The sequence below is a fragment of the Sinocyclocheilus grahami genome, unplaced genomic scaffold (assembly GCF_001515645.1).
Source record: "Sinocyclocheilus grahami isolate Dianchi unplaced genomic scaffold, SAMN03320097.WGS_v1.1 scaffold260.1, whole genome shotgun sequence".
Classification (NCBI taxonomy): Eukaryota; Metazoa; Chordata; class Actinopteri; order Cypriniformes; family Cyprinidae; genus Sinocyclocheilus; species Sinocyclocheilus grahami.
Window position 1 is genome coordinate 123973 of NW_015505439.1, and position 10593 is coordinate 134565.

Consider the following 10593-nt stretch of genomic DNA (forward strand, 5'->3'; position numbering starts at 1 on the left):
AATACATAAGGAATTGCTGCTTTCCATATATTGGGCAATATATGTCAACATATATGGTGCTCATATAGTCACATGTATATGGGAGTATGTATTAACAATATATGAACACAATTCAATGTAAATATATATTTGAATATATGGAATTATATATTTGTAAATATATAAATATTGGCTACACATATAATTTAACATATATGCAGTATAATGTAATATATACCGACAGCAAGACACTGATTAGTACTGCATCGCATGTCTTCCATGAGAAGAGGAAGGGGTAGTTGTTTCTGGTTACTGTATGATGATTGAAATCGTGCAATGGCCGTAAAAATTAAATACACTGCAGAACAATATGTTTTCTAATACACGCATGAATTGCATGTGTTCAAACAGCGCTGCACAAGCGCGCGCCGGGGTCTCGTTAGCCAGGGTTCAAAGTCCGAACCGCGAGGAAAATTTTTTACAAGGCATGCGACAATGTGATACGTGCATCTTCCCAAATTAGTAATGAGAATATTTTATAAATCTGCTGCTGTCAATAAAAATAAGCATTTTGAGGCTATATCACCTATCAGGCTGTTTTGTGCGGGTTTTTTATTTCTCTTTTCTTTTTTTTGTCGATGTGAATGAGCTAACATTAGCTAACCATCTTTCCTTTCACCGTGTTTCTGAAAATGTGTGTTTTGCCGTCAAACTGAAGAGGTGACTCCGCTCAAGAAACATTAATTCTGTTCAGCTAGCACGACGAGGTAATATCTTTTATCCAGAAATGCAGCCTTATGTCTGTAACATAGCCTAATGTTTTACAGACGTGGTTACTAAACTGCAGTGTTACAATACCCTGGCTAATAAGATAAATTGAGTCATGAAAGTGTAGGCCTGTAATTTAACTGTAACAGCTATGATAAATACGTCTTAGTCGTGACCCATGAGAGTGAGTGGTTTTCAGCTTACACACACACATTATATATATACAGTGGGTACGGAAAGTATTCAGACCCCCTTAAATTTTTCACTCTTTGTTATATTGCAGCCATTTGCTAAAATCATTTAAGTTAATTTTTTTTCCTCATTAATGTACACACAGCACCCCATATTGACAGAAAAACACAGAATTGTTGACATTTATGCAGATTTATTAAAAAAGAAAATCTGAAATATCACATGGTCCTAAGTATTCAGACCCTTTGCTCAGTATTTAGTAGAAACACCCTTTTGATCTAATACAGCCAGGAGTCTTTTTGGGAAAGATGCAACAAGTTATTCACACCTGGATCATTCTCAATCACACTAACATTAGTTATCTTAAATGACATGTTTTCTTTTTAATTTCAGGTCACAATGTTGATAAAAGTGCAACGTGGAGGGAAGAAGAAGTATATAAAACTGGAAGAAGTTTGTTTCTCAGATTTTCTTAGTGCAGGTGAGTTGTATATGTAGTATTTAGTTAATAAAGAGTAAGTAGCAGTAGTTTTGTCATTTCTTTTGTAAATAACCTGTTGGTGTTATGGTGTAGTCCAGCAGAAGTTTCTGATACCAGAGAATACAACATTGAAAGTCACAGATGACCAGGGCATAGATGTGGATGAGGATGTCTTTCCAGAACTTGCAACAACCAAAGAAATGTGTTTTATCATCCACACTGATGATGGTAGGACATTAAAAGAATGTTTGTTTTGTTTTATAGATATTTTCTGAGTTTGTGTCTTAACTCGGAGACAAACTGTGCATTTCAGAACTTCCATTTGCTGAAACATCCAAGAATTCTGCTGACTTCTCAGACCTGACAGAGTTTGGTGCCTCTTCAAATCAGACAGAATATGTTACGCTCACTACATGTGGTAAGCAGAGTTATTTGTAATGTGGTGATTTTGTCTGACCCTGGATATATCCACCCTGGTACATAAGAGTTTTGCTGAAGAAACTCTTAGATTGTATATGCCTTATACTGTGTTGTTTTTGTGATATTCAGATTTGACTGTCCTGCAGCAAGGGGTTGTTGAAGGGCCCTCTGACAGATACATTGTCTGTCTCAAGCAGTTTAAGCAGCAGTGATTCTGGATCTCAAATGCTTCAACCTTTAACGGACAGTTTCCATGCAAGAAATGTAATTTTATAATTTTTTTTACTTCCATACAAATAGATCTTATGCTATAGACATAAATATAGACATACATACGAAAAGAAATGCATTTTGAAAGTATTCAATGGTATGTACGGTTATTAGATTAAGATTAATTATTGTAATTTTTCTAAATGTTTTCTTTTAGAATATTAAGCAAATTCTAACTTCAAAGACAGCAGGGATGACTGTGATCAAAGAGTATGAAGACACTGGGAGTTTGAAAGATTCCACAAGGCGGATAATGGTGAACATAATTGTAGCTCACATGCATGGAAAAGAAGGGTAAGAAGCTTCAAGACATGACTTTATCCTTAAAAAAAAAAAAAAAAAATCAGACAAGAATCTTAAGACATATGTTTTCATCTTTGCAGGAGAGCTGTTAGTAAAGCAACAAAGGAGTTCCATGCCCTTGGGATTGTGTCCCTGTTCCCGTCTTTGAAAGACCCATATTCTAAAAAAGGATTTGTAAGTTTGCCTACCGAACCATAAACATCTTATTTGCTCTTGAGTCACTGTAATTGCATTATTTTGTCTAACATAAGATACTGCTTCCTCCCAGGAACATTTCTATGACATTCAGAGCAACAAAGGCTTTCTTGAGTGGCGTATAAAGACCGTGCAACGTAAATCCAGAACCACCTCTACATCACAGAGCAGAGTGGAGCTAAAAGGAGGTCCCACATTATCAAGAACGATTGGAACTATAGATGACCAGCGAATGGGAGATGAATGTCTGGAAGCTGTGTCTCTCCTCAACCACACAACTGACCGTGACTTAGTGTTCCAGAAGATGAGAGAAACTTTCCACTACCGTCAGCAGATTCTCCACGACCCACAGCACTCAGCTGATGTACTACAAATGTTTCCTCGTTTCTTGGACGTCAAAGGACTGGTAAATATTAAATAAGAATACAAAATTTTATTACAAATATTATGTTACATTATATGTTTAAACGGTTGTCTTTTCTTTTTTAATTAGATTTTGCAAGACTTCTCACTGATGTTTGGAGCAGAGGTTGCTTCAAGGTTTCTGGAAAAATGGAACACAAGTTTCAAAGAAAAAGTCATCCAGGAGGCCAGGAACCTTAAAGAGACTGCTCTCCTAAAACAGCATCTGAAAGTTGTACTGAAAGAAGGATTTGATACTACTGATGATCCAGGTACAGTCTTCGTTAAAATAGTAATGTTTTTACTTGAATCAATTAATCTTCTGGTTAAAGTTTTTATTGATTATTTCCCAAAAACATTTATCCCCAAAATTCTGCTAAAAAACACAACACAGTTATTTCTTAAAATTTAGTCTATTACAAAAGCTCATCAGTAAATTCATGCTTTGTGAATGCTGTTCTTAACTACTTACATAAAAAAACGTGATGCGTGTAAAAGTCCCCTTGGCTTTGGATATGTACAGTATGAAAATTTGTTTGCTCTCCATCACACAACTAATAACTACCCCACTAATAGTTTGTACTTGTAAAATATTATGATACACAATACATGGTGTTAACGATGCCATAAACAGACTGGTTTGAAATAACTACTGTTATTTTCTGTCTCCAGAATGGGACAGTGACATGGCTTCTCTATTTGTCCTGCTGCATCTTCTAACTCCACAACCAGCTGGAAGAAAGCGGCCCAAGAAGATCAGTGTTGGAGAGGCAACAGATCATCTGGTCAAATTTCATAAGGTTTGTTAAGACAACACTATCTTATTCCAAATATTGTACTTAATGCCTAGTTTTAAACAAATTGTTTATAAAGGGACATTTATGTTGTGTTTCAGTCATGCCAAAGCCTTGATGATCATCTCCTGACCACTGAAGGAAACCCTCAGCCATATCTTCTTGCCTCAGGGACTTCAAAAGCACAGGTTTCCACCTTTTACATTGTCTTGGACAGAAAAGTTCTGCCTTGTCAATCATGTACATCCTTGGGTGCTTTTGATGAGCTGTTCAAGTCCCATTTTGTTTTCAGTGTGAAGTATGATGATGCTCTGTCCAGCCTGTACACATTTTTGCAGACAACTGTGTACAATATCGATATAGGTACAACTGAGGAAACTCCAAGAGTCAAAGAGCTAAGAGCAAGGCTGTTGAACAAGCACTAATTGTCTTATTCAACCAAAATGTTAAGTTGTTTCCTCTGCACTTCATCCTTTTGTTCAGCTTTGCTTTTGTTCAGGCACCTCAAACTAATTCATGGAATGTATCCTGGGAAAAATCTAAGACTGAAATGTGGTCAAGCAGGTTGTTGCTTGCAGTTCTCTAGTTATTCTGGATTTAGGAGACATCTCATTAAGATACATTCTTCAATTGGTGACAGATGTGACCCTCATGAGACCCCTTTCAGTTATGAAAGTGAAGAACAAAATTCGCATTCCTTAAATGATGAAATACCTTCTACTTCATCCCAGTGCCAAAATTTCGAAGCAGTCCCTTCAGTATCTACTCACAAGAAAGATATGTGTGCGTCCATTATAGCAAAGCTTTTGGCAAGTGGTGTACCAAATACTTTAGTTCTTTCGACAATTGAGAATTTGGAGGAATTTGTGGAAGATTTGCAGTCTAATATTAAGGACCATGTTTTAAACTTACTTCCAGGTAACAACCCAACAAGACCAGCCATAGAAGAGTTGTTTAAAAGTTTGGACAACCCTTTCAGCCAATTGAACTCCGATACCAAATGGAAGAAGTATTTCAGAGACAAATGGGGAGTAGTAGACCCAGTTGAACTGCGCCTTGGTGTTAGGTATGACACCAGACGAAATAACAAAATTGGAACTTATGAACAAGTTCCTGTTAATGATAAATTCATATATATTCCAATTTTGAAAACACTCCAGTTCATTTTCAGAAATGAAAACATTTGTGAGATGATGCAAACATGTACTCATTCTGACATATATGAAGACTTCTGTGACGGTAGCTACTTTAAAAATCATCCTTTATTTTCGACTAATAAGTTTGCTCTCCAAATTCAATTATACTATAAGTTTGAATGTGCAAATCCACTTGGTTCCAAAAAAGGAATTCATAAAATTGGTTGCCTATACTTTATTCTTAGAAATCTTGCTCCAAGGGTGAATTCTGTCCTCATGAACATCCATTTGGTATCTTTGTTCCATGCCCAAGATGTTAAGAAATATGGGATTGATGAAATGCTGAAACCCTTAATAAGGGACTTGAAAATATTAGAAACTGTTGGGATTGCTGTTCCATTTGCTGAACAACCTGTACGTGGCACACTTGCTCTCATTACTGGTGACAACTTAGGTATGCATAGCATTCTTGGGTTCTTGGAATCCTTTAGTGCTAATTATTTCTGTCGATTTTGCTTAATTAATAAATCTTCAGCTCAGTCAGTTTTCTCAGAGGATGACCCAAGTTTGACTTTAAGATCACCAGTACTGAATGATCAGCATTATGCCAGTTTGGTAGATGATCCAACACCAACCTCTTCTTTTGGCATCAAGAGGAAAAGCATGCTCAATACTTTGCAGTATTTCAATACTGGGGAAAACTATGCTGTCGACATCATGCATGATATTTTGGAAGGGGTTGGTCAATATGAGATAAAACTACTTTTTGAATATCTAATTGAACATTTCATCTCTAAAGAAAGCTTGTTGAACAGGACGTATGCTTTTAATTATGGCTATATGGAAACTAAAAACAAGCCCACAAATATTAACCTTGACTGCGGAGGACATGGATTAGGCTTAAATGCATCGCAAACACTGTGTTTAGTCACAAACATACCTTTGATATTTGGTGACCTGGTACCAGATGATGATTTGCACTGGCGCTTGTTGCTCTTGTTGTTGAACATCATAAACATTGTGTTCTCTTACTCAATCACTGAGGGGATGACAGTTTATTTAAAGCACCTTATTATTGAACATCATAAACTCTTTAAAGAACTGTACCCATCAAAAAACTTGCTTCCAAAACATCATTTTATGGTCCATTACCCAAGGTGCATTAGAAAGATCGGACCACTCATTCATATCTGGACCATGAGATTTGAAGCGAAACACAAATTTTTTAAAGATTCTGTGAAGAACTTCAAAAATTTGACCGTTTCGCTTGCAAATAAACACCAGTTTGCAGTGGCATATCATTGGGAATGCTTGTCTTTAAAGGCAGTTGAGTCTGGTCCAGTCAAAATGTGTTCACTTGAGACACTTGAATTTTCTGAAAATATAACTGCATCGTTCCACGTTGATTCACAAGCCACTGTCAATCTCACAAAGTGGGTAAAATGTTGTGGTGTTGAGTATCGTGTTGGACTCTTTGTATGCATGGGTACTGATGAAAACATGCCAGTTTTCAACAAAATAACCTCAATCATTTTACACAATGGTAAAGTGTTTTTTGTTTTGATTGAGCATGAAACATGTTTCCATGATCACTTCCATGCTTTTCAAGTGACTGAAAATCTACCAATGAAGGTACTGGTTATAGAAAGGGAAAGATTAAGACATTTCAAATCTTTTGATGCCCAAATGTCATACGGGTGTGATTCACAATTTTATGTTGTATCAGAGAGTTGTATTATCTGATTTCTTATTTAAATGAGTTCACTGTGAAGTTGTTCCTTGTTACTTCATCTGATATAAGTGTCTACCTCAGGTTACACAATCCTGCACTACTTTTTTTTTTTTTTTAATGTAATCCTGCTGACTTGATTTTATATACTGCAGTGATGTGTTGACAATGTTTTATACAATTTTACTAAGCAGTTTTAGTTGGCACTCTGTTAGCTGCCTACATGTATTAAATGTAAACGTTTTGCTGTTAGATTTTACAGTATTTTATGATGGCAATTAATTTCAAAGTGTGTCCATGCATGCAATTTCTAAAGCTAATGTATGGATTTGCTTAAATAAAAGCAGTAAGTGAAGAGTATGGCATTCAGTGTAGTCATTTTCACATAAAGCATTATTGTGTGAAGTAAATGTTAACTCTAAGAAGTGTTAAATTTTACATTTTTAAGTGTTAATTTTAACACTGGTAAGGAGTTCATATTAAACTCCATTTTAGAGTTACAGTTACTCTCTGTAGGATTAGTATTTTAACTCCAGAAATAGTTAAATTTTAACTCCAAAAAAGTGTTAAAATTTTAACTCCAAGAGAAGAGTTATTTTAACTCCGCACTGGAGTCTATTTGATGGTACACTCAGATTGAGTTGATTTTAACTACCAGGGAGTTTATTCCAAAGACCAGAATTTGCTGTGTACATTTGGCTACAAATACATATGCAGTTGTTTTATATGAAACATGGACTGATATTCACATCACACACTAATATTAATTTGTTGAATAGGCATGTTAGCTAATGCCAACCATTATGGCCAGATTCTGCCTTATGCATCAGTCCCAACAGCGTGACCACGGCTGAGCATGCCATATGCCCCAGGAGACTCTGAAAATATTTTAGAGGGACCACTGTCCTGTTCCTGAGAGTTCTCAGGCAATTCAGCACAGACTTTACATGGCCTTCTGAAAGGTGTGCTGTCATTCCCACTGAGTCCAGTTCTACACTGAGAAAAGAGATACTCTGCACGGGGGAGAGTTTGCTCTTCTCCCAGTTGACCCGAAGTCCCAGTCAGGCTAGGTGATCGAGGACCAGGTCCCTGTGAGCGCAAACCGACTCTCGCGAGTGAGCCAGGATGAGCCAGTCATCGAGATAGTCGAGAATGCATAGAATTTATACTCGTTGCACCATCTCGGCGTAGTGCTACGTCTGAGACTAAATCGTAGTCTCTTAGTCAGAGATAGGTGTAAAGTGAAAAGTCATGATTTGCTCAGACATTATTCGTTTTTAGGATTCATGTCTGTTAGTTAATTATTACTGCAGACGTGAACTGTAATGTTTATGGTCTTTTCGGGCAGGATAAGCGATATCAATTGCGAAGCTCGGTGTTGACTATACCACACTGCCAACAGTAATTGACCTAATAAAAACTATATTTCTGTACAGCATATAATTATGCAGTAAACTATTAGGTAACACTTTACAGTAAGGGTACATGAATTAACATGAATTCATGCATAAATTAATGTGTGAATTATGCATTACTTCATGCATTAATATCTCATGAATTATCAGGAACTAACATGAGTTCAAAGTCTTTCATTCATGACTTCATGGATGAACAACACCTTAATTAAGACATTAAGTAAGGTGAGTACATCATCATGATTTATGATTTATTACGCATGATCATGATGTTTTCTTTGTTCAATCACAGCACATAGTATGTAAATTCTGTTAACATCCAAATACAGTAGTCATCATTAACTAAGCATTAGCTTCTCATGATTTCATCATGTTTGTGGCCCCTCAACTAAAGTGGTGACCAGACCCCAACATTGGCCAATCACAGCACATGTCACGTGAATTCTGTTAACATTCAAATACAGTAGTCATCATTAACTAAGCATTAGCTTCTCATGATTTCATCATGTTTGTGGCCCCTCAACTAAAGTGGTGACCAGACCCCAACATTGGCCAATCACAGCACATGTCACGTGAATTCTGTTAACATTCAAATACAGTAGTCATCATTAACTAAGCATTAGCTTCTCATGATTTCATCATGTTTGTGGCCCCTCAACTAATGTGGTGACTTGGTCCTTTGGAATACTGATAAACAGTGTATTATTAATGATGGCATGACATGAAATGACATGAATATGAACATGAAAGTTCAAGCTTTTGCACACAATGTACTGTAGACACAGAGGGACTTTGATCAACAACTTTCTGCTTTATTCTTAAACAGTATAACCCAGTTAAATCAACATCAATGCCTGGGAAGAGCTGAGAAGGAATTCAGTACATATACCAAGGACTTGAAGTGCCTGTATATCTGAAAACTCTTTACAAAACCATAAAGCTGGTTTACAAAACCATAAAGGATTTACAAAAAAAAAAAAAAGAATGAAACAAACAGCTTGATCTTTTTTAAGGTAAGATTGCTTTTACCTCCTGACTACCAGCTATGGAGTTTTGTCCTCTGTAGAGGACATTATATTTTAGCAATTTCTCTGAGACATTAGATGTCACAGTTTTAAGTCTGGATGTCCTGTACAAAGCACATTCAGGGCTTTTCAGAGATACCAAATGATTGGATGTTTCACCATGACCACTCCCTCTCCTTGGTCTTTAAAAATGGCTGACATTAATTTAGTGATCAAGTGTAACACCCTTATGGAAATATGATAATATTTTGTAATTATCATTTAAATCTGACTAATTTTCAAATTGTTTGTCATAAATCAACATCTCAGGAAAATGTTATGGGGTTTTAAATCAAAATATGAGGTTCTGTTATGAAACAGGACATCGATTTCATACATGTCCACTGTAGAGGACACCAGGACTTAAAGCATGTTTATTACACATTTTGGGAGACACAACAAATGAATAGAGAAAAAATTATATATCAATATTCCTATTAAATATTAAATATTATTATGAAAATCTTGCTAATTATTACACCCATTATTTCACTTGTTTGTTCATTCTATGTTGCCCCAAAAACACATTAATATGCAAATTAGATACAGTTTATATATATGAATGAATGATGCATTTATATACATTGTATATAATGGAAAATCTTGTTTATGGTCATTTTACACACATTTTGCATAAAGAAAAATGTTTTTTAAAAATATCTTTCATAACATAGTTGAGAATCATCTTTATATAAAGTTTGGTATAAACAATGAAAATCGATTTGTGATTAAAACAGAGATAACACTGTTCCCTTTCATGGGAACTTCGAACTGCGTCCTGTACCCGTGTCTGAAGCATACATTGAAAAAACACCAACTCATTGGTCGGCGACAGCCATGACGTCACTACCGGTGCGACTATAGTATAAATAGGCGTCAGGAGCTACACATCATTCTCTTCTTCGTCTTCATTGACTGTTTTGTTTTGAAGCGTGCATTTCTGTGGTAAGAGCGATCTCTATTTATCTCATTATGGCGAGCGCTAGCAAAGCATTTAAGGATGTGTGCATCCATGTTGACGTTGTTTAACATCTGATGACACACACGATCTATGCGTTGTTTTGTTTGGGCAAAGAGCACGCACGCGATGTCTCCGAGGGGGCAATCGGCGTGCACTGCGAGCGTTTTTTCCAAGGAAAAAAGCTCAGCTCTCTTTTGTCTCTCTTTTCGAGGAAAGAGGGGCAGTTATCTGCTTCCCGTGATCCAGGACCCGTCGCTGCTGACGCACGGAAGGGAATGAGCTCGTGGGGATCGCAGGTGGATCTGGCCGATGAGTTTGAAGGGGGGTTTTCCCTTTCGTGATCGTCGGCTGTGCACGAGAGTGAGCCGCTGGAGGATGATGTTATTTCATTAACATTGTCTGACTCAGGGGCCATTGCTCTGATGGGATCAACCCAGCAAAAGCAGGAAATAGCTGAGGAGGGCAAAGAAGCTGAGGCTGAGCC

The 10593-nt window shown here is 36.7% G+C and overlaps 1 pseudogene; it reads left to right on the top strand.

Moving 5' to 3' along the window:
* Window positions 1–1338: 1338 nt before the first annotated feature.
* On the top strand, window positions 1339–4235 carry LOC107599062 (uncharacterized; annotated as a pseudogene).
* Window positions 4236–10593: the final 6358 nt, after the last annotated feature.